Source organism: Ciconia boyciana, chromosome 1 (assembly GCF_034638445.1).
Source record: "Ciconia boyciana chromosome 1, ASM3463844v1, whole genome shotgun sequence".
Taxonomy (NCBI): Eukaryota; Metazoa; Chordata; class Aves; order Ciconiiformes; family Ciconiidae; genus Ciconia; species Ciconia boyciana.
The window spans coordinates 167327411-167353673 of record NC_132934.1 but is presented as its reverse complement, the minus strand read 5'-3'; positions in this window follow the sequence as shown (position 1 = coordinate 167353673).

Below are 26263 nucleotides of genomic sequence, written 5' to 3'. Positions count from 1 at the left end.
TATTCCACAGATAAGACTGAAGATTAAATATTTTGGGAGATCCATATCAGAGGGATTCATATTTTGGTTATTTAGAAATTTCAATTTTTTTTCAAGAAAATTTGATTATACTTTTAAATAATAATTAAAAGAAGATTCAAAGTGAAGAAATAAAGAAATATAACAATAAAACTAAACAGCTCCATATTGAGCAAAAAATACCCAAATCAAACCAAAACCAAAACCAAAACCCCAAGAAACCCAGATGAAAACCTTTGATAAGATTCACCCACACCACAGACAACCATGAAGAAAACTATTGTGGGAACTATATGAATAATTCAATTTTCTTGTACTATGTGTAGCAAAAGACATGGATAGCAGAGAGTAAGAAACTCACAACATATGCTGAACAGATTTATGTGTCTTGAACAACAGTTGTCTGGTTGTTATGACTTCTTCACATGCTCAAAGTTAATCTGTCAGATTTGGGGTCAGGAAAGAATTTTGACCTCTGGACAGGCTGACAGGGACTGTTAGGTTTTAGATATTATTTTTTTTTTTTTAATTCAAAACATAGATATAATCCACATCCAAGAAAATATTGGCATTTCCATGCAATTTCAGCACCAGTAATACTGCCAATGCCTTTGACCTTTCACAATTTATTGCTGGGACATATTATTAGGGTTTTTTTGTTGGGTTGGGTTTTGGTTGGGTTTTGGTTGGGTTTTGGTTGGGTTTTGGGTTGTTTTTTTGCTTGGTTGGTTTTTTTAATGTAAGTCATCAGTTTATTAGAAGGTAATTCAGGAAAAGATTTCATGCCCCAAGAAGTATAATGACATCTGGATGTTCCATAGACTTTTTGAGAGAGATTTTTAGTATATTAACTTACAGCAAGGCACTTCAGTGTGTCTTCTGTCTTGGTAGACTTAGAAAATAGACCAAAAGTCATTTGTCTAAAACAGTACACTATGAAGAAAGGTAGAAAACATAAACTGTAACCTCTTGAAAGAAATATAAGGGAAAAAAAGGCAAAAAAAAAGGTAAAATATATTGGCCAACTACGGAATCTTCTCTAAAAGTAACTTTTTTTTGTAAAAATAAAACTAGATACATGATAGCTATCTGTTATTGTCAAATATTGGATAAGTTATTAGAACTACTATCTGATTTTATCAGAAACCTGGAACCTCATGAATAATACTTGTTTTGTTCTAGAAAGACTTGGCTCCCACAATTATTTTTATTTCTCTGCGTGTTTTCTTTCAACACTTATTTATACAGAACATTTCTGTAGGTGAAATCAGTCTCTTGTCACTTATCACCTATAATTAAAAATGTTGGCCATGTGGGACACAGCTGAGGCGCCTGATATTGGATCAGTAATTCAGCCTTTAGTTTCTGTTACTACAGAGTTTGAAAAAAACTCAAACCTCCAGCAGTTCTAGAGCTCTGTTACTGACACTTTCGCACTGTCACACTAAATTTAATTGGAATTAATGCTGTACTGAGAATACACAATGAGTTCTGAGCTAATCTTTCATACCTACTTTCTCTGTAAGCAGAACACCAAGATTTTGTCATCAAGCAGAATAAGCTCCTTACTGAGTCTAAATTAGAACAGTAATTTTATTTTTATTTAGAAAAAAATACACTTCAATTTTACTCTTCAGAATGGTTGTAAACCAGGCCTAGAGGCTACCAGGACCATACATGAGTCTATAGCCATCTTATCTGTCAGTTCCATCATTTACTAAGTAATCCTCCCAAAATCTGAAGCCAACCTCCTTGAAATGTGCATAGTGCCAACGTCATTTCCTCTGCACTGGCCTGCTTTACACTCCTCATCCGATCCTCCTGCACTGAGCTATCTGTCAATGTAGACAGTGTGGGTGAATAACATTTTAGCACAGCTATAGTTCTATGCTGTTGTGCATGCTATACTTGAAATACACCATGATTAATTTTATTTCATTGTAACTTTATGTTATGTATTAGGAGTTTCCACATTAGTATGCAGGCATCAGATACAACAACATAATATATACTGATGTTTTAAAAGCTATCTGAAGAATTTATGGGAGGAGTATTTAGCAAAACTTCATGTAAAACCTTATCTCAAAAATATTGGAGTGAGACAATTCTGAGTGCTCTTTTGTATTTATTTGTTTTCTCTTGTATATCAGTACTTTTAATTTTAGTTACTGTAGCACCTTCTTACAATCAATAATAAATAGAAGGCATATTATTATAAGAGTTACAGCTTGATTTTCAAACCAAAAACATCTAAAATGTTCAAATAATTTTTTTTCCTGAGGATCTCAAAAGTTTAGAGTCTAACAGCCTTTGATCTCTAAGAATTTATTTGTGTGTTTGGTTTAATTGTTTGTTTTTAATTAAGGGTGAATGATGTTCACAACTCTGCAAGAAGATAAGTAAGTATTATGATTTGTCTGACAGAGAAAATTGCATGTAAAAGAGTAAACCAAGTTTACAAGGTCATTCAGTACATTTTGGCAATTACTGTATTTTTACATAACCACAGTCTACCAACTCTCAGACCTAAAAGGCTTTGTTCCTTTCTTCCTTTGTTTTATATTCATTTTCTCTCAAGGTTTCAGATTAACATTATAGTTCTTGGAGATGAAGAAACAAAACCTATGTCTGGATATGTGGTTTAGCCTGTTCTCAAAAGCCAAACAAGTAAGCCTGAATGGTTTGAAAGCATACATAAGGGTCACTAGTTCACTAAAAATTTAAATTGAATTCCCCCTTTCTGGAAATATGGGAGTAGCACTCAAGACCAAAGTGGGCTACAAAGGTCATTGCAATGAGTAATCAGGGTCTGAGATTTGACTAGGAGCATGCCAGCCTAGTTTACAGAAATTCAGAATAAAAGTATTTCAGATAATACAGTTTCGTATCAGTGGAATAGCTACTCTGCAGTTACATTGTAGATTTTTTTTTTAGTTCTGTTTGCTGTGATTTTTGTTTAAAATAACATGTATTTGATCCACTTTACTTTTAGAAGATAATTAGGAATACAGCAGCAATTTTCTATGGGGATAATGTGGATGACACATGCTAGAATATCTTACACTACCTGGACAAATTTAATGGACATTGTTATATCGGGTTTGGGCATAAAGGTGTGATGGTCATCCCAGGACTTGGGAATGTAAGCTGATTCATTTAAAGTCATATTGGTGTAGACACAGTCAATATTTCTAGAACTAGTTGCATTGCAAAGTATATTGCAGTGATGACTTGTCTTGCAGGTGTATCCCAGATAATTTTACTTCTCCGTAGGTAGCATATGAATGAGTCCTATAGTCACCAATACTTTGTGTATCACTTCTGAGGGAGTGTTTCAGCTCTTAGGTGACTGGCACACTGGGGGAGCCACTGACTGCAGAATGAGTGTAGGATGGTTAGACCGTACCTTATAAACACCCGTGTTAAAGTGTCTAAATTTAGGTGGGAATATTGCAGGTGGATTTCTATAGCCGATTAGTTTTCAATTTCCATTCCAGACCAGTTCTGATGAAGACATACTTAAATTATAAAAGTTTTAGCTTATTTTTAAGCAGTTTTAAATGTTCAGCTGAACAATGAAAACAGCACAACAACTGGAAGATAAAAGCTAAACTAGAAAACATAACAAGGCCAGCTGTCAGGGGCAGCCAGAAATGACAAGACATAGTTTAATTTGCAGATATTATCAGTTTCTTTAAATTAAATAGTCAGGGGTGTCTCAAAGACACAATACCTCAGAGAAGGGCTTTAGATGGGTCAGTTGTAAGTGAGTAAATAGACATGTTAGAGATTTAGGGTGAATTTTTGTAGTACAGCTATAGACAAAAGTACCATCATAGGCTATTTCTCAATCATGAACTCTCTGAGGGGTGCCGAAATTGGCTGCCCATGTGAACTTCTCAGATTTCATTAATGTGGTGAGAATAAACTAAATGTGATATATGGATAGGTTTGTTATTTTCTAGTAGAAGCTTAATCAGAAAAGTCAACAAACTGTCCCTCAACTAAAATTTAAGAAATATCTAAAACAATGTTTCAGGTATAGAACTGTCTCGTAGGTACATTTCCAATTTAATGACTATTTGAAACAGTTTATTAAAAATCTGTTTTCTCAAAAAAGAAAGTTGTAAATTAAATATGTGCACCGATGTCCAGATTCAATTCATAAAATTTGATACTTAAGAGAGGTTACAAAGTAAAGTTTCCTTTAGTCAACAAAAGAGAGCATATAAAACCTTTGGTGGACTGAGTCATTATGCAGAATTCTTCCTCACTCCCCATTAACTGTGGGATGCCTAAAGAAATATTCCTCCTTTTACAGAAAATTAAGAAGGTTATGAAAAATTTAGAAGGAATAGATCCCCACCATTTTCCAAGTGGCTTCTACAATAAAAAGTGTACACACTGAAAAAAAGTACTTAGTACATCTTTTTCTATAAATCATAAACTTCATAAATTTCATCGGATTTTGCTAGGATGGCCATATGGCAATTTCAGTAATTTGTTTTCCAGCCTTTCCCAATTTCAAGAAGCTGATATCTCATCATGTTTGTTACATTTTTAAATTAGCGTAATAACCCATTTCAGAACTGATGTTATACATAAAAAGTCATTTACTAAGTCAGAGCTTTTCAGAAATATCATATAAGCCTTCAAAGCACAGAGACTCTGTTGACATTTCTTAACAGGTTATATTTTTAAATCCAAAAGAAACAGAAATTTTCTACAGGCTTTTAAAAAAGGTACCATTTCAGAACACTTTCTTAAATTATTACTTTTTAAAGACTTGATGGAAAATTAATAATGTGTGCTATTTTTTCTTATCCATGAAAAGTAGTGACTGACTTCAGAATTTTTGCATTTTTTATATAAGCAAAACATCTGGATTTTTTTTGTTTTAAGTTTTGTATAAATAACTTTCAGAAACTGTGCTGAGACAGCTTATAGAAGTTACTGCATGGTTACTACTGTTATAAAATCCACATCTATATTCCATTTCCAAGCAGATATATAACTAATGTTCTCAGGATTAATTTCTAATATGCTTTAATGTATAGTTGAAAAGAAAGACACTGGGGGAAAAAGAAGTTTAGTGATAAGTAAGATTCTTAATACATTGCATATTATTCTGAAATACAAATGAGGTTAGACTTAAGTAATTCATTAAACACCTGGAATTAAGATTTACCCATGCAAGGTATTAGTGACAGCACAATTTACAAGTGAATAATCCAGACCTTTCCATGTATATAACATAGCCTCTACTATTTAGTATTATACAGCAGAATTTATCCTTGAAAAACAAAGCTTTTATTCATAACAAGAATAAGAATGGCTTAATAGGACTACATGTTCAGTTCATGATGAAACAAAGAAGATCTAGCAGGTGAAAGAATACAATGCAATTCACAGTTAAAAGTGTTACTTTTTCTTTTTAAAGTGGTTTGCTACATGTTAGTACTACCTAAAACTAAGTGCTGTGCAATGCCACATTATGTTACTAATTCAAATGCTTTTTTAAAAAACTTATTCTAAACATTTTAATTGTTTTAGTGCATTTCTTACTATATTTTTAGTATTTTCCTGTTGGCATTTGCTTGTATAAACATTTTATTTTCATATCTATCTTTATTAAAATAAATACATAAAACATGGTAACCACTTTCTTCATAACCTCACATTACAAAAATGTTTTGAGTTACAAAGAAAACAGTGGATCTTACTTGTAGCATTGTAATATCAATTCATCAGAAACTCTAAAACAAAATAACCTAAATTAGAATTAAATTTAATGAGAGTTATTGTATTATGGAAAAATAGAGCATGGTAATAGGAATGTCAGCTTGTGGATAACTTAGCTTCAATTTCAACTTCTTTGAAGTTGACTGTTAATACAAGTGAGTTTAGAAACTGGGACATACCTAATCCTGGGGTCGTTCAAGTGGTGAATATGCATCTGGAGATGTTGATCTGTCCAGCCATCTCCTGTGTTTAAAACTTTTGTCAAAGAAAACATTTATCTTTCCCAATCTATCAAGTAGCCAAAAGCTGGAGATTTAATCTAAAATATCCAATTTTAAAAGACTAATATTGCCCCACCTAAACATATATTATTTCCACTCCAAGAGGGTTTATACTATTGGATGACCAGTACTTTCACAAAGCTGACATAATTTTAGTCTGGACACATGAAAACTGAGATGCTTATAATATTATGTGTAAAAAAAATCTTGGTGCTGGTTTGATGTTTTTGTCTATGCACATCATTTTTATATTTAAATACAACAATATCACATGAGAAAACAGATTTTATAACGGATATCAGAATATAATTGATTTAATTCCTGATGAAAGTGGAAAGATCAAAACCTAGTTTTAAAAACCCCTGCATTCTATATATAAATAAATGTCTGTATATATATATATATATATATATATACACACATATATATATGTATATATATACATATATATATATATATATATATAAGATCTCTTTTTGCTTTAACTAGAAGCAGAGTAGAAGGGGAAAAATTCTGATATACTTTCATAGCACAATTTGTAGCTTCATTGCAAAGCAATTTATTCACAGTAGACTGAACAATATATCCTACCTTGATATGGAAACATTATGTTCCCAACTAATATTGCAAAGCTGCTTGTCTAAAAGCCTATGGTCATTTCAAATAATTTCAAATGACAATTCTTTTGCCCTTAGTATAGGTGCAAGAAGGTCAACAACAAAGAGAGAAAAAAACAATAAGAATATATGAGACGTTAAGTCAGAAAATGCTATTAAGAAGCTCCCATGTTGGTAAAAAAGGTTTATTTTAAACAGGAAAAATGGACAGCTGGTGATGTTTCTCAGTTATTCCTATAACAAACACTTTAAAAATTCCCTCATAGGGGAATAAAGGAAAAAACATAAAAATCTTTCCACTGCATTAGGAAATAATACACACAAGACTCTTGTGCTGCCTTTAAAAAACTGTGGTCCCTCCTACTCACATCTCCACAGATACATAAAGCTGTCAATTACTTGATCATGTCTATTGTAGTTTTAGTGGGGGAAAAAAAATCTCTCTTGGGACACTGAAAAGTTAATCTGGAATGGAAGCATTGTCAAGAAGCTATAACACTATGGACAAAAAGATATTTTTTGTCACTACACCTATGTTGATATTAATTCACTTCATTTTGTCCCATACATCTGGGTTTATAAAGTCATTAAAAAATAAACACAGAGACATGCTACCATAACAGAATGGGCTGAGAAGAATATGGCAAAAACACAAAACAAAAGGCAGAAGAGTCTTAAATTAAATTGAAAACAAGGAGATAGGGTAGACAAATTTCTGTTCTGAAGTGAGAAAAAATTAATGGCTAGTTATGAAGGATTGTATAAACATTAAGAAATAAAGAAAAGCTGTGACAATGCTTGTATGTGTCTCTGTCAATTGAAAAGTGTAAAAGTAGGATTCAGCTCCAGATTCAGACTTGAAATGTAGGAGTCAGTAACAAAACTAGATGTCTAGGCTCCCTTTAAAGCCAAGTGAGATCTTGTAAATGCAGTCACTGAGGCCTGGACAGCTGTGTAGTGCATCCTAAAATAAATGATTTAGACAGCTGGGTCACTCCTTAAGCTTCAATGACCGTACTTGCCAGAATGTAACTCAGTTGCCCATTCATAAATATCTAATGCTATTTGAGGAGCCATATGTCATTGGAGACATCTGCATGAAGTTTGCAGGTATGAAACCAAACCTGTGAGAGACCTGATCCTTCTTGGGGCAGCTTGTGGAGGCCACAGAGAAAATGCTAAAGCACCTTAGGCAGCATCCAGTGCTTAATTCTTCACAACGTAACCAAACCCTAGGTCTCTCTTTACTCAGAGGGGAACGTAAACAGCTAAGCAATCAAATGCATCTCTGAAATACACCTAGACATCTTTCCCTTGATTAAAGGTAAATGTGGGAAAGTCTTCCACTCTTGTATCAAATGTTTCCTTAGCAAAATAGCCCTCAAATGGGGAATGAAAGTCTTGAAACCACTGTTACTGCTCTCTTCCTAAGTCAGTTCAAACTGTTACTGGAGGGATACAGTTTGTAATGCATTGCTTTTATGGCTCTAAACTGTTATGTAGTCAGCTGCTTCAGTAACATTTCCTGATCATCATCCATATGAAGCTAATCAGTATGGCCTGAAATCTTAGAATAACCATACTCGTCATGGCCATGTCTGCACAACATACACTGTTGTGCCAGTGGACCTTCAGGAATTAAAAATAGAAGCCTGAACCTATTCCCTTGTCAGAATTACTTATAGAGAGCATGGAGGAGACAGGGATGAAAGGCAAATTGTGGAATTTGCTGAAAAAAAATTCTAAGAATTGTAACCAGAGTAAGTAAATTACTATTCTTTCTTCATCTGTACTTATTTAGATCCCACATTAGGGACTGGTTTTATCTGACTAAATGTATACGCTTAGTTCAGTTACCCACTCCTAAGGGTCTAGTATCATTGCGATATTGTAAGATATCCCACATGACTTCTAGCTGCCACTTTGGAAGGTCTTGTGTGACTTTTAAGTCCTGTATCCTGTATATTATCCCCACCTGGACCTCTTAGATGCTTTATGACATCTCAGATGAAACCTATCTGAGAAAAAAACCCAAATCTTATACTTTTGCATTCAAGTGCAGGAACACTAAACTTCTTTCTAGACAGAAAGGGAGAGATCCATTTGGGGTACAATTTGATCCATTTGGGGTACAATTTATATCATCATAGAGTAAATTTCTTAAGTTGCTCAGATCAGTTGTGTACTAAAGCTGCTTGCCTTCTCTGTATTATCTATAAAGGAAACTTGACATAAGTAGCTCAGCTACAGATGACAACACTGAAAACCTTTAAACTGAGATTCATTAATCCAAATGTAGAACTAAAAATATCTATGTGGAATGTGAGAACAATGGAGCCTGACTGTCCTTATTGTAATTTTTATCAAATTCTGTGTCAAGGTGAAGGGTACAGTTTTTAAGAAAAGAGAGGAAATTATTGTGTTTAGCTCCCTTGAAACTTGAAGTATGGGTACTTTTCTAAAACATTCATAGGTGATATGCATGAAAATGCTGGATGCTTTCACAGGCAATAGAATATCTGCAATGTGATCTTAAACAGAAGAATACTGTATATAAATCATTTTGCTTTGTCTAGCAGGAAAAGGCTTGACATTGAGGAGATTAAGTAACGGCAATAACAAAATGTTTGAAAATCTGTTTTCTATCAAACACACACACAAAGCTTGAAATGTTCAACCTGTAAGTTTTTTCCTTGAACAGAAATGGGTGTGACCTTAGGAAAAATAATAAACTTCAACCAACCAAGCAACAAAAAGCAAGATGAATGCATGAATAGATCGATTCAGGTTAAAACTTAAAACTTTCAAATAAACTTCAGTTGACATCCCAGAAATACCGTCTCTTGAATTATTGTGTAAAAACAATAAAGCTGAAAAATTTTAGAATTCATTTTCTCCTCTAGATAAGATAATACCAATAAAAATGGTCATGTTGATAAAAAAAAGGGCAAAGAACAAGGAGGAAATATGAAGCAGAGACAGTTGTAAATGCTAGAGGCACTATTATGTAAGCAAATATGAAGTGTTTAAGAAGTACAGTAAATCTTTTGAATGTCTGGATGATATAAGGAGAGAAAATAAGCATGAATGAATCTGACAACAAATCACCCTGTGAAAGTGAAGTTTGATGGTACTAAATGAAGGAGTTTCAAAGAAAGAATATAATCAGAAGAATTACAATGACCTAAGTTATTAAATTAAGAACAAATGAGCTGGTAAGTTTAATTTTCCTTTATACATAGCCTCCTCAGGGCTGATAGACACAGGCAGCTGCAATACCATGACTCTTTCTTCTCTTATCTCTCAGTGAATACTGAGGGCTGATGTTGTAATTATTGCTGCTATCAAAGGAATTCTCGGGTGTGAAAAATTAATATGACTACTCCCTCTTTGGAAGGATGCTGAAAACAAGTTGTTCCATCTCTGTATGAGAAAAGGTATATTCATGTCGTTCCCCATGTTTAGATGTCATTTAACATCATAACAAGTTAGTATCTCATATCAGGATAGTATTTATACTGCTAACATCCTTAAAGGCCTTTAAGCTTCTTTTGGTGAATTTTAGAATGTAAAAACACTTTTTTTTATATCTGCCGGAAAATACAGGATGATGAGGTATGAAAATTAGTATCTTCTTGTAGGTAATGCATGCTGCTGCACAGAGGATCTTGAGACATTTTCATGCATAATATTATTAGTGAGGTGCATAGCTGTGCCATACATATAGTGGTTAAATGATTAAAGTTATTATGGGGAAAAAAAGAAAACCAAAAAAGAAGGAGAGAGAGGGAGACAGAGAGAAAGAGAGGAGGGAGGGAGGAAGTAAAAAAGGGAAAGAGAAAGGGAAAAAGAAAAGGAAAGGGAAAACTCTTTCCAGTGATGAGCCAGGAAGAGCAGAGATGGGTCATAGATAAGCATCCTCCTCTGGAGGCTCTCTCCAGCACAGCAGTGGTGAGGAAGAAAATTATGAGGTTGCTGCTTTTTTGCCACTTTTGTCCCTTAATATTGCACAGTTTTCATTGAAACCTGTTCAAATTCTGTTGGCTCGTCTCAGGTGTGATGCTATTAGTTCTGAATGGAGTACACCAATCAGATGCAAGTGTTGCACGTCCATTCATCTTTAACTGTCTATGCATATACTGTATTGGATAATATTTAACAAATATTTAAATTACTATTACCTTCTTTGTTGTAGATTGCATTTGGTTTCCTTTAACATAAAAGAAAATCTACAAAATAAAAGGTAAAGAGGGGGAAGAGGGGGAGAGAGAGGACTCACACCAGTGGTAGATGTTTCCCATGAGAAACTGCTATAACAACACTATCAGGCTTTGAGGGTGTGAGAATATGAGAACAACCATATGAGAATAACAAAGAAAACTGCGCCAATGGCTTCAAGGAAAGGTTATAGAGCTGCAGATAGTAGGCCCTTAACGTTACTAAGGCTAAAGGACTGAGATACCTAAAGCACAGTACAACACTTCTTTTGAAATACTGTGTGAGAAAGTTAAGTCATGGGAATCTGGATTTTTTTACCCCTTCTGATTCATATAACTTGCTATACAGTGTATTTGAGGTCTATCTCATCAAACATTCTGGAGGTCATAGCTTACTAATGACTGTGTTGCTCTTTTAAAATGGATCAAGAAGTGATTTCAAACATAGCTATCACTGAGGGGAAATAGATCATGTCTGTTCAGACATGGAGTTCTCTGTCTCTGTTTAAATGTTGAGAGATAATGTCTCTGAATGGAATTAACCCATAGTAGGAAGGGAAGATTTCTAAACCTAAGGTTTTGATTCTATCACTATAACCCTGAAACTGATCTTAACTGCCAAGCAACATAAAGGCAAATCTGTTTGGGACAGGACTGTTTGCTTTCAACCCCCTGCCCCCAACAGAAATAAAACCAGCAAAGTCCAAAGTGAATTAACTCTTACCCAGCTAATTTAAAAGTAGTTTCTACTAAAAGATAAATGAAGGGCACTCTTTTTCTCAAACTCAGTGCCTTGGAATTATACATGATCCAACAGAGTCTCAGACATGAGTCTTGCACTAAACTTCTAGTTCTGTTATGCCTTTAATGGGTACCACATCAGTGATGCCTTGAAAAGACTATCAGATCCTCTAAAGTTACAGTCATTTTGTGTCCAGTTAGTGTTCTGTTCCTACAGTTTCAGTTGCACAGGAATTTGAATTAATGCAAAGTGATGTATAGGTTAGTTCTTCAAAACTTATGACTTCAACTAATCAGTTCCTTACTCTATTACTTAATTACAACTCCATAGACTTGCAACATTTCAAACAAAACATTTACTAAATATTAGTTTCACTATGAACTGTTGACAATAATTTCTAATTACTAATTAGAAGACTACAATTTTACTGAGAAAATATCTCTATGTATAATTAAATTAGACAATAATTTAAGACTTCACTGTTTTGTCCATAACAATACAACTGTCTATGAAGCTACTTCTATCTCCATTTCAAGTTTTCTAATGAAATTGCAAAAGCACTGTGCTCTTCCAACTACTTTTCTTTCTGGATGACAAAAATGGGAAAGAACTGACATCTGCCTTATAAATATTAAACATCTTAAATAGCATGGTTATGTTAGAAAAATGCCACATCTTGGTGATTCAGTAGAATTTTTGCCTAGGTAGCAGAATTTTCAACTAAGCTGTAAAATCAACAGCACAATGCTCATTGCTTAGGTGGCTTAGGTGCCATTTTGAATGAACAAAGGATTTGGATATGATTTGTTCAATATTATCTAGCAGTAGTGCAGTGAAGTGCTTGCTGAAGTCAATATAAAGAATGAAGCTCAATTCAATAGATTTTGCAACCCTGCAGGTCAGAGTTATAAACACTTTAACAGAAGATGTCACTATATTATCAGAGTGTCTTAAAGACAGTAGTAAATTTATCTGTCCCATAATTTGATGAAGAAATATGATCACCCTCACCCTATGGTAAGACAACTGAAAGACTGCATGGAAGGATTTTGCAGTGTTGTAAGGAAGTTTTTAACCAAGTATGGTTTATTAAAAAAAAAAATTTGTAAGAAATAGAGTATGTAAGTGTTTCTTGACCTGAAAAATTATGTCATTCTTCAGTATTCGCTGGTCAATGTCTTTTTAACATTTTGGATCTTCTCTCACAGATTATTTGTCTAGGCTTATTTTTCTTTTGCTCTTAGCTTGGAAATCTAATCTGTGGTTCTAAATTTCAAGACAGTTTTTTCATCAATTTATACTGACAAAATAGTCAGAAAATTCTTAGATCAAAAAGCATGTTTCTTAGTGTTCCCTGTAGTTTTAAAGCTATTTCCACATTAAATGTATATTGACTTTGCCTGTTCAAAACTGCTGAAGTGATTATCATGCAGCTTTAAAATGAACTGCTATATATATTTTATCCAAAGCATAACATTTACAAAATGATGAAGAATTAGCAAGCTCATGGTTATTTTCTTGTACATTTTCTATCAAAATCAGAACAGGAAATGAGTAACTTTTATCCATAAAAAAGCATACAGATATTTGTAGAAAATCTGATAAAATATAAGACATATTTGTTATAACTCAAAGGCCAAGTTAGAGTTTCTTAATTTGTACAGATACAACTTCCGTAGGGGAACTGACAATGCTTTGAGGTTGACATCTGTTTTTTGAAACACACATTCACGTTACCACATCAATTAATACTTTTATTTAGCTATTATCTAATCTTCCTGCCCTCTTCTTTTGATGTCTGTGACATCTGATTCCTCTAACAGAGTAACTCCAAAATAATTCTTCTGCCAACGATGTGCAGAGACACTCAATCTGGACTGGTAATAAAAACTCAAGTAATGTAAAACACCAGGTAGACTCTAGCTATAAATCTATGCTCAATAAGTACCATTAAAGTATGTCCAAACCAAACCTGTATATCTCCTTGTTCTAGTTTACCAACAATTGTGGAAAAAAAAAAAAAAAGCTATTTATTTTGTTGCTTTCTATAGGTATCTAAAAAAGATTAAAAGATGGAAAAAAATTAAGATAGTTATTCCAAAAAGCAAGTAGATTTGTCTGCTTTAATACAAACATCAGAAAATGTGTCTTCTGACTCTGACGTAGTCACACAAGCCTCTCTGTAGACAGTGAAAGTATGCAATGACACAGGCACCTCAAAAGGATGACTAATCTCATCCTAAGATTGATCACATTTCATTGTAACATTGACTACAAAAAGAGGTTAGTACAGCTAGATTGTGGATGCACATTGAACTTTTGGATCTCTACATTTATAACTGGTTGCTGTTCTATCTAATGCAATTTATAAAGCATACTACCAGGGACTGAACACACTTTTGGAAACAGACTCATTCATGCTTAGGGGTTGGAAAGGATGAAACTTACTCCTGAAATTCTAGGAAAAAGATTTGTCACAGATTACATTAATAGTCGTTAAAAGTAAGGATAAGTTAGGTGCGTGGTGCATCTGTACCTGACAAAAGTGATGAATATCAGATTTTGTGTAACCTCATACAGTAAAAACAGGCAAGACTGCACTTTGTTTTAGCATTGCTGTACTTTAAGTTCATATGGGATCTTTTCTAAGTAGTAATTCTTTTATGAACTGTATATAGATATATACACATACACACACACAAATATCCATATATATGTGTATGCATATATTTGTATATATAAAAGTAAATCCGACAATTTGAAACACATAAATTACTACAGACTCTTTCATTTACATTTAGAATGTCCTGAATTATGCACAGTGTATACAAGTCTCTACTGGTGCATGCGTAAGACTACTGAATTTATCCTTGCCAGCTATCATTACTATAAACAGAAACACATCGTGAATAACCCAGCTAGAATTTATAATTGATCATTGTTTCAAAGGCTTTTAGTACTTTCATGTAGTTAAACCCAAACTCACTTCCACTCAGATATTTACCAGTTATTTCCATTTGTGAAGCTAATTTTACAAGTTGGGAGATGCTGATGTGAAAAGAATGCTCTATTAAGAAAATCAATTTAAAAACAGAATGAGGTCTGAAGTATGTTTCATTTCTAAATTAACAAGAAACATGAATAAGCATTTAAAACAAAAAAAAATCCTTTCCTAACAATGCTTCATGGTATTCATGTGACATCTGTGTAGCCTTCCCTAGTATACATATGCTATACCTCAGAGTGTAAATGCATTAATTTAAGTAAACAAACAAATAAAATCAGTAAGAGAAAGGATATAATTTTCAGACTGTTCTATATTTTAGGTATGTATATAGATAATTTATGGCCCAGTATTGAGTTTTTTGTGAAAGTAGAGACTATATAGGTTTTAAGGGGGCTTAGAATGTCTACACTTCTTTGTGAATGCCTTCTTAGTACATGATGAGAACAGAGAAGGTAAAAAAAAATGTTTGTGGCTGTCTCTTTTTAATAGAAACTCTGAGATCAGTTGGCTATAATTGGGAAATTACTATTGCTAGAAGGAGCTTCAGTAATAACAAAGAAGGCATTCAGCAAAATATTTGCTGATCCCAAGCGTTTTAAAATTTTCCACATGAATAGATTTCTAAACATTTCCAAACAAAGTGCAATAAAGACTATTCTTTTGTAAACAGAAAATAAATCTACCTAACAGAAATCAGCACCAGCTTAGGAAAACATCATTAATGACAGGAGTATTTGAAATCAATAGGATGTAAGCATATAATTATAAGTCCTACTGTATTTATTGTAAGCATAATAAATAAGCCCTGCCTAGAAGAAGAGTGGATTTAAGTCTGTTTTAAAATGTGTTTTGAAAGGAGGTCCTAAGTGAGTAGTCGCAATAAGACAAAAAATCTTTCAGCGTAGACACGCCTGGAGTATTCTATCATGTATAATGCAGGGAACCCTGACTGAATGCTAGGCTGTGGCAACAAGTCTATATAACACAGCACAGCAAAAGACATTTGCATGGCAGTTGTTCAGATTTATTAGCTGGGGCACAATGCCACACTTATATGATTAAATAGAGTCTGGCCCCAAAGCTGCCCCAAGAGCAAGTCATCCTCAGTGTCTTTGCTCAGCAGCCTCTAGTATTTAGAGATCAGAACGCAAACAGCTCTTTCACATTTGCCATGCAATACAGTTTTCTACATGTGTTGTAGATGGCTTGTGTGTGAACTGGAGCACAATCTAGCCTCAATGAAAATAACTCCTTTACAAACATTCTTTTTATTATTGTCAGATTCTTCTAAAAAATGTCCAGTGTCTGTTACACTGAATGTTACATCTGTTATACTTAATGTTGAGTTCTTCATCCAAGAATCTACTAAGACCATATTAGTCATTGAGCTACTCTCTCAAGTAATTTCTGCTCAGGATGACTGCTTTTGATGGAATTATTCTCATATACACAGGCATAACTAACATCCAGATTTTCTCATTATAATAAACTTTTGTTATTTTTTTACATGTCAGAACAGAAATTAACTCTATTTTAAAAGTTTATTGAACCTTATTGTAAGACCACCTAGCCCCTGGGAATCCTTATGTAAATGACCTATAATTGTATTATTGATTTTTCTCCAGTAACTAGAATTTCAGAAGGCACAGACATGTCAACTGAATTATAAAAAAATTATTTTACTCTCTAGGGTTATAGTTAACTGGTAACTGGTTAGTTTAAGCTATGATGCTTATTTAATCTTTTTAATGTCAAAAAGTAACTTGCCTTTATTTTTGCTGTTGTGTCTAATGAACCCTTAAAGTTTAGTAAGCTTTTCTATGAAAAGATTAAATTTTCTACAACATTTCTGATAATGTTTACAAGTTTTGCCTAAGTACTTCGGGCAATATGAAAAGTGTGTTCACATTTTTTGTTTGCTCACATTATTTGTAACTCTTGCTCTTCTTTTATTTCTTTCCTTTTTTTTTTTTTTTAATGTTTGCTCTTCTGGAAATTCCCATACCTCCTTCTTGTTTCTCTCTCTCACACACACACAGACTGCATAGTTATCCTCTTTTTCAATGCAGTTCTAAAATTGGCTTATTTAGTCTGACCTGGTCTGTGCCAGACTTCTGGATCATAATATTCAACTTCCCTAAGTTCTAATGAAATGCAATTAATTCAGTTCTAGAGAGAGAGGAATAGAGTAACATGAAGCATCATAACAGCAAAGAAAAATGTTTTGTGTACATGTGTATAATGCATATTTAAATGATTGTATTCAAAAAAGAGAAAAGCAATAAAACCAGAGAGATCCATATATCTGGTATGAAAGTCAGTATAAAGATTTAAGTCCAAGACAACAAATCCTAATATTATTGGGGTACGGGTGGATGAAAAGCTGGACATGAGCCAGCAATGTGCACTTGTAGCCCAGAAGGCCAACTGTATCCTGGGCTGTATCAAAAGAAGCGTGGCCAGCAGGTCAAGGGAGGTGATTCTGCCCCTCTACTCTGCTCTGCTGAGACCCCACCTGGAGGACTGTGTCCAGCTCTGGAGTCCTCAGTTCAGGAAAGACATGGACCTGTTGGAGCAGGTCCGGAGGAGGGCCACAAAAATGATCAAAGGGCTGGAACACCCCTCCTGTGAAGAAAGGCTGAGAGAGTTGGGGTTGTTCAGCCTGGAGAAGAGAAGGCTCCGGGGAGACCTTATTGCAGCCTTTTAATACTTAAAGATACTTTTAATACTAAATACCTTTTAATACTAAATACTAAAGAAAGATGGGGACAAACTTTTTAGAAGGGCCTGTTGCAATAAGACAAGGGTAACTGTTTTAAACTAAAAGAGGGTAGATTTAGACTAGATATAAGGAAGAAATTTTTTACAATGAGGGTGGTGAAACACTGGAACAGGTTGCCCAGAGAGGTGGTAGATGCCCCATCCCTGGAAACATTCAAGGTCAGGTTGGACGGAGCTCTGAGCAACCTGATCTTGTTGAAGACATCCCTGCTCATTGCAGGGGGGGTTGGAATAGATGACCTTTAAAGGTCCCTTCAACCCAAACTATTTTATGATTCTATGATTATATGAGAATGTTGCCTTAAGGATTTGATTTCTTTCCTAATAGTCATTTAAGGAATTTACATATACAGAACAGAAATTCCTTAATCACCCCCCAGACCCACACCCATGCACAATATTGCAGTAGAATTCAGATAAAGTGTAACAGTCAATAATTTATATAAAAAGACCATTATTCCATTAGGAATACATATACATTTACATACAATATACATAGGAATACCATACATTTAAATGAAATCCAAACATGACAAAGGAAAAAAAAATACACATTGAGCATATTTAAAAAACTTTGAATTCTTTGTGTAATCATTTTATGAAGAAAGAAAGGAAATGGGGATATACATGAACCTTATTTGATTTTGAAAACCAGAGCAGTCTGATTTTTAGCAGTACAACTTCAATAGGCTAGGCTGGACTGCTTCATAGTGCTGTGCCCTATGGATGTCATATTTAGCATGTATTTTGCATCCCAGTCTGTTTTTTCTTCAAAAAAAGTATTTTTTTCTGTAGGTCTCAGGAGTTCTAAAGAAATCTTGAAAATTCAGTGCAATGCAATGGATGGATTTTGCTGAACCTCCTTCAAAAGGTATTGGACCACCTCAGAAGATAAAAAAGCTTTAAGTATCAGCATTGTTAGCTGTTTCATATCTCTAAAAGAAGTAAGGAAGGAAAAGGATTCATACAAAGACTCATACAGGCAATGTGTATGCGACTGCTTACCTTCATTCAGAAATGTCCTGCATGTGTGAAATTCTTTATACAGAGTCCAGTGCCCTTAGGACATGCTGAGTTAGCACTGAAAACAAGACTCCTGACACTTTTTATATTATCCAGGATTAAGCTGTACATAGAGTTGTCTCTAATCGTATTATGTAGACATAAATGTCAGACAAGTAACATCTGCTTTGTCCCATTTCTCACAGTCAAGGTGTTTTCAGATGGTGCTTTTTCCTGTATTTTCTCCATTCTTTGGAGTACACGATCCACATGCTTATAAACTGTGTAGCCGTATAATAGTTGAATCCATGTCAACATTTTTTTAAGGGTTTTGAATTTTAATGTGCTATTATGTATTCAAGCTCTCCTCTCCTTTTTTTACAAGATTACCATGACAAATTCTTAGGCATTTACTCAAGAGACAGAAGTGGAGAAGAAAGTGAATTGTTAATACAAATATTACCCATCATTGGGGACCTATGCTGAACTGTTTTGGATGAAGGAGATTAAGCAGGGCCCTGTAGAAAAAGGAACGATGAAGCTGTATAATATCATGTGAGCTGTGTAACAAGGAATGAAAATCTGAGAAGATACAGCATGTATTTGGGCAATATAGAACAGGAGCTGAGCCATGCCAAAGAATCTGGACATTATGGATTCAAAATATTTCCCTGATATTTCTTAGTTTTCATCTGTGTTAGCCTTTTGATTTGGATCAGGAAGTTTTCTGTTTTCCAACAATAGAAAATAGAGCTCAAATCTCTGTGTTTCATACTTCTGTGTCCATGGATTATATTTTGATAGTTTGCAAATAATCTGTCTTCAGGGTTTATGTATTCTGCAATCAATTTGAAATTTCACTAGACATTTGTAGTCAATTAGTAGATGTTTATGGTTAGTCAAACCACATCAGGAAATACCAATGCAATCATGTGCAAAGAGCAGTTCACTTTCCCCACCTAAGCTTTGAGGTGGAGTAAGCAAACCGAGGGCTATTCCTGACCTGAGACTTTAGGATTATTATTGACTCCTTGGCAGGATGGGCCAGGTTAGTGCACAGCACAGTATTAGCTTATGGTGATATCCATAGTCATCTCACATTTAACATTGTTCCCAAAGTTTTGTCTGTTTACTTGTTTCTTATTTCAAACATCTGCAGAAAAATTCCCACTTGCAAAATATTTATCTCAATGGAAATGACTGCCTTTAGGCTTTACCACAGTGCACAGGATACAACAGAAAAAAAAAAAAAGAAAAAAAAAAAAAATGCTTTTGCAGGCTAACATGTATGGCAGCCTGTGAGTTTCTGTGGGAAATAAGACGCTGGGTAGTGTTTTCTTTTGTTTCCGTTTAGTATGGGTTTTATGTAAACCTTCTTTATAAAAATGATCTTTTGATCTCTGCCATTTCACATACTTGAAGACAAGGAAGATGTAATGGTCATGTAGGTAACTCTTCTGAAGGTAAGTTTTTGCATATGTAGTGACATTATTATTTGATCACAGGAAAAGAAAGGAGATTGGAATGAGTCACTGTTTTTGGTGGCAAATAAAATTTGACGTTGCATAGGCAGAATATTTAGGTGTTCCATAAAGTTAAGTAAAGGAACACACTCTTTTCCTGTGAAGCTTTCAGTTCTAGTCACATAAGCAGTCAGTAAAAATGTCCTCTACTTTCCACCCAGTAAGGCTTTTGCTAGAAATGACAGGCTTGTAACACCCTCTCTTTTGTCTGTCTTCCCTACCACTACGTTAGTGTGGGTGGGTGGGTGGACTGCAAACTGACTGCAAAACCTTAAACTGATCTTTCTTTTCTTGCAAATTTTTATTTCATTAATTGCTGTACTTCAGAGCCTTATCCTCATTACATTACTGGTCTAGTTTCAGCAAAGACAGACTTACTGTATATTTAATATATACAGAATCAAAATAAAGTAATTCATTATGAAATATTTCAAACTGTTTTAACACTTCAGTTCTCATTTAACTGAACTTTCAGTGTGCGTTCAGAGGTACTATGCACCAGGCTGGCAAATATTGTGTATCATCAAAGACACATAAGAAAGGCAACTAGAAATAAAGGAGAGAGTGTGTAAGGACAACAGGGCTGAAAGTAGGAATAGTATTGAGCATCTTCCAGCAGCAATAAGGGAAGGAAGAAAAGGATGATCATAATAGAGATTAAAATGGGTTTTTTTGAACACAGGAAGGGAGTTGTTATGGCATATGTGGCATATAAGAAAAGCCAGCCAGCTTGACATTTCCTGACATTTTGACAATTTATAAGAGGTGGCAAGCTAATGAATAGTCATATAAGTTAATTTGTTTATATCGATGTACCTGTGAGTAAGTATTGCAAAAAATTGTCATTAAAGTATTCTGTTTTACTACAAATACTGTAAAATTAGAAGGTATTTAGACCAGCATTTTTATTTAGTGAATTAAAATATTTTTTAAGTTTGTTCTATTTCCTTGTCCTTACAGAATTAAAAGTGAGGACACAGAGAGAATGTGAACTTCCTTAAAATTAAGAGAGAGTTATTTTGGTTATGAAAGTGGAAAACTTCCCCTGTAGAGACCCTGGAATTACTCTGGATTAACAGCTTTATTTTCTAACTCTGAACAAAATGCTGATCTGAGATTTTGTTTTGTTTTACTCAACATATATTCAATTATCTTTAATATTTTTCACAGAAACATGGAATCACAGAACAGCTGAGGTTGGAAGGGACCTCTTTAGCTTGTCTACTCCAACCCCTTGTTCAAGTAGGGTCAGCTAAAGCAGGTTGCCCAGAGCCATATCCAGTTGGGCTTTGAATGTTTCCGTGGGTGGAGACCCCAGAACACCTCTGGGCAACCTGTTCCAATGGTTGGTCACCCTCACAGTAAAAAAGTTATTTATTTTGTTTTAACATGATTTCCTGTTTGAGCCCATTGCCTGTTGCCTTATCACTAGATACCACTGAGCAGAGTCTGGCTACATCTTTTTTGTTTTCCCCAGTCAGGTCTTTATGCATATTTATGAGACCACCCCTGAACCTTCTCTTCTCTCGGTTAAACAGTCCCAGGTCTCTCAGCCTTTTCTTACATGAGAGATGCCCTGGTCCCTTCATCACCTTTACAGCACTTTGCTAGACACACTCCAGTATGCCCATGAATGGTTTGTCTTAGAGTTATGTTATATAATCCAATGCTTCTACATAAATTATAGCTGTGACACATTCCATTTTGGCTATGTGATATACCTGAATTGATCAGACCAAAGAGCAACCCAAAATCTAGTACAAGGATGCAGCTTCATGTATTCATACCATCTTTGTATTCAGGGTGCCTACAAATGTCATCTGCCTCTGCCTTGTGAAGCAGCACAGGTGCTCTAGAAAGAGCACTTTGCAGAGGGGGACTTCAGTTCCATCCACCTACACTGGAGGTGATTTAACCTCTTACTTTATCCTTCTATACACTGCATAGCTGCAATAGGGATCCCTTTTGTTATCCTTTAGATATCTGGGTGGAAACAGTGGAAGATTAAGGTATTTTTCAAGCTGCTCAAGAATCCCATAGGTAAGGGATTCCTGGTTGTTATTAGTTGTGTTAATCTCATTTAATGCAAGCCAGATGAAGATAAAATGTAAATAATGACATAAATTCATAATCCTCAATATGTACGTATAGTAAGATACATCAGAAGGTATCTTTCTCCTTCCTTCAGTTGGCTTTCTGCTATTTATTTGACAAACAGGATTTTAGGTTTTGACCCTGACTGTTCAATGGGGTGCAGCTTCTGAGACCTTGCTCTTAGGGACTTACAGGATTTTTCCTTGAGTGGCTTCCATCAGTGAACACCTCCAGAAGAATACCCAGAGTGTAACTCCAGAGAAACTACAATTTCAGAACACACTGGCAAAATATGCTAATCATATAGTAACATTGTTTCTTTCTGTGGCTTTTATTGCTTTTTGTGGTTTTAGTTAGGTTAGCTAAGTTAGGTTAGTTATTAAACACCATTAATTTATAACACAGTTTAAGAAAGCGTATCCAATAATTAGGACATATTTGTTTTTTGAACACTAATTTAGAAAATACAAAGTGTTCCTTTTACCTTTTTGATCAAGACTGCTAAAATAATTCCTTGAATAAGAGAGCCCTTACCACCACAAGGGGTATCACGTTGTTAGTGAAATGCTTTTTTTGTTTGGTTGTTTTTTTAAGAAGAGTATTATGTATTTGTAAAATTATCAAAATTCAGACAGTTTGTTCACTTCTGGGGGAAGATTTATTTTTCTAGAAAAAAGTTATGTCACTTGATTTTATTCTTTACTTTAATAAAGTATAGTGGTGATGTAGAATTATTCTGGCTGCAGAGACTGTTGGTTCAATTTTTCATTTATACACATATGAAAAGAATTAGATTGTCAAAATGTTAATTAAGTTTCTACTTGACCCTAAGCTAGATACCTCCAGATATCCTAGGAGATAGCAAAAATAGACACAGCAGGGGAATTTAGCTCTCAAGCACTTATAGCCGAAGGGCTTCAGTTCCTGTTATACAAGAGAGGCATTGAGGGTTTATTAGATAAAAGCAGCAAGATCATGCTGTTAACAGTATGAGTAAGCAGTTGACAAGTGAACAAATTAGAGGCCCTCCTGCATTTAGATCTTCTTTTATTTTTCTTTCTTTCTTTTTCCTTGAATCTCTTTTCTCTTGCTGTTTCTGAATAAACAATCACAGTAAGAACATCTCAGGTTGAAAAAAATATTTCTCTCTCTCGTAAAATATATGCTTCTCTCTTTAGAATAAGTAAGCTGAAGATCTCTTGGTTCCAGGAACTTGTGGGTTGTGCTTTCAAATTAGAAGACTGCTTCCATTATTGGTTTAGACATCTGAATTCAATATTATTTCCATAACCGAAAGGAAGACTATTTCTCAATATATGGGCAACTGCTAACTACATGTATAGCATTTCTATGCAGGAAGAAGTATGTCAGGGGAATCACAACATGGTAGGTTGGCAGTCAAACAAACAGCCTGTTTTGAAAGTTTTAGTTTTCTGAAGAGAGACATCAGCTGATCAGTTAGCATTTTAGGGTGCTAAATTATACCAAAGAATAACATAAGTATCTAAAAGAAAAGGAAGATGATGGAGGTAGAAATGGTTGTCACAAGAAAATATTCTTATGACAAATATTCAAAATCCTCTCATATTTAGTAAATAAAATTGCAAGTCACTCACAGTAAGATTAGTAACTATAATTAATTTCTGTAACAGCAGCAGAGCTGAAATTTGCTGTTAATTTAAGATACTTAACTCTTCTAAAATGTAGGTACTCTTAGCATATTGAATTTTGCACAACATTGAAATAAGTCATAGCTTTCCTTTTAATGAAGTGACATAGACTAATGAATTAAATGAAGATACTAATGGAGTAATTGACTGAGGAAATTAACTTGGGTTATTGTCGTAAATAAGCTAATGCTAAATTTATCAATGTTGTTGAGGAAAATACTTCATGGCAAGAAAATGTGAACTTGTATCAATGTAGTTAAACAACAGCCATCAAATAAGGGTGTATTTCATTATCCATAAAGCAAATATTATGAAAAAACAGTTTCAGTGCCATGTTGTATTCTTCAGTCTGGCCTCCCTTGTGATTAAGCCTTCTGTTAATTAAAATGACATGTAGGTTTCTCTATTCTGTATTTTCTATACAGTTAAAACTAATCAGGGAAAGATCAGTTCCTCAATAGCTTCTGAAAATGAGGTTGAATGAACACTAACTGTATTACATAATTTTAATCTGTAAGAATGCTATATTAGCAAAGAGCTTCCTGAGCTAATTTGTGAGGGGTTGTTCTCTTTGGTAATTATCTTCACATCTACATACCTTTAGACCTCTTTAAATTAGTACTCCCTAGCAGTTATGCAAATATGTAGCATTTCACTTTCCCTTGATTTAGTGAATCTTAGACAAATAAAACTGTTGCACTTTATTTCTCAATATCAACCCATAAGATTTGATTAGTTCTCCATAAGTGTTTGTTGTAGTTGGTTTTACTTTCATTTTTCTTCTGACAACACCATCTCTACTGCTCTTTCATCATGACAGAGAACATTTCCATGATTACTGCTCCATGCTAACTGATTTCTTTTACTTGACTTAATAACAGATACAACATTATTGCCTTCGTTGTTTCTTTCCCTCTGGTTTACATCTAATGTCTTCTCATCCTACTTCTATTTATTTAGGTGTTAAAGATGGCCAGATATATTCATTAACTGCTATCAAAGACTTTTTCAGTTATTTTGTTCACTTTTCCTTGTATGCTGATGTCCATTGTATATTCCTTGACCCAAATATCAGTCTACTACTATTTAGTATCCAGGTTCCAAACTGAGAGTCACCAGATGATACAAGGGTAAATGAAAAAAATCAAAACCAAAACTGGAGGGATTGTTTTTTTTTCTTTGGCAATGTGAGGTCAGGACAGGGACACTGTAAGAGCTGCTGAATAAGTCAAAAAACAAGCATCAAGGAACAGCAGAAGGTGTTACTTAAATTGCTAAGTAGCTAAGAAATTATTTTGTCCATTTTATAAGAAAAAAAATACTTGAAAAGTAAACTCATTATTTTATTTTAAGTATTAATATTCATAGTTGTTGCTACAGAAAATATTTGTGTACTTAGGAAAGCATTTTTAAGACAAAGGCAGCAAAGAGCAGACAAGGACACATTTTGGAGGTGGGGTAGGGTAAGAGTTTTGTGAGTCTGAAGATGTGAGTCAAGAACCAATAATGAAAGACACAGTGACTACTGTACCATTTGCTGGGGAGAAGGAGTAAAAATTAATGCCTGAAATTGAGATCTTTAATGGTTTGTGGGGTTTTTTGTTTGATTGTTCTTCTACTTGGTTATTGCATGTTATGACATGTTGAAACTGGGAACTCCCACAATGATTAACTCCTTATAACATTATATAAATTTCTTTTTTATGTTATTAGTTTACTGGTCCTAAAGGAAAGTTACTGGAGGAAGCAGGTAGACTTATTATTGATATGTGTGTGACTAGCAAATGTTTATAATCTCTATCTACAGTGGAGGTAAGCCTACAAAAAGAGAAAGAGAAGAAACCATAAAAAGATCTATCTCTGTGTGACATGTATGACTCTATCTATGACATTCTTTTATAGAGTTGGCTAGGATCTATAGTCTTGTTGTACAAAAGAATCTGGGGGATTGTAGGTCACCAAAATATTGCTGTCTTCCTAATATGCCATCTTTTAGCAAGAATCATTTAAGAGAAAACAATGGCTTCTCTAAGCACTCATATATTAAATATCTTTTTATTTTCCTTTTTTTTTTCTTTTTCTTTTTTTTATGCCCAGTAATTATTATGGCAAGTTATTCAGATTAAATCACATCTTTTTTTCAGTGTTACCTTGTGATTTTTATCTGTAAAGTTACGGAACCTATATTCTGGACTTGTGTTCCTTACTTGTATTGTTCCATTACTAATCCATCCATTAATGGCTTTCCTCGAAAAGAAAAGTAACTGGAGCCTTCTAGGAATCACTCATCAGGCACCTATTGATAGAAACATGTCCAACTCTTAATATCTAATGTCAAGTCCCTGCCTTTAGTTAACTGACAAGGGAGATGATTGGAGATGATTATGGTTGATGTTGCTGTGCACATCCAATCTACAGTTTCCTTGACTTTGTTCAGTCATTAGAGAACTAATATTGCAGAGTAAATTGAAAGATAAATGGAGTTCCTTGCTAGCAAACATTTTGGCAAAGGAACAAATGAGAGGTGAATTTTTAATTTAAATAAAACAAATGTTGAGTAATTGTTGCC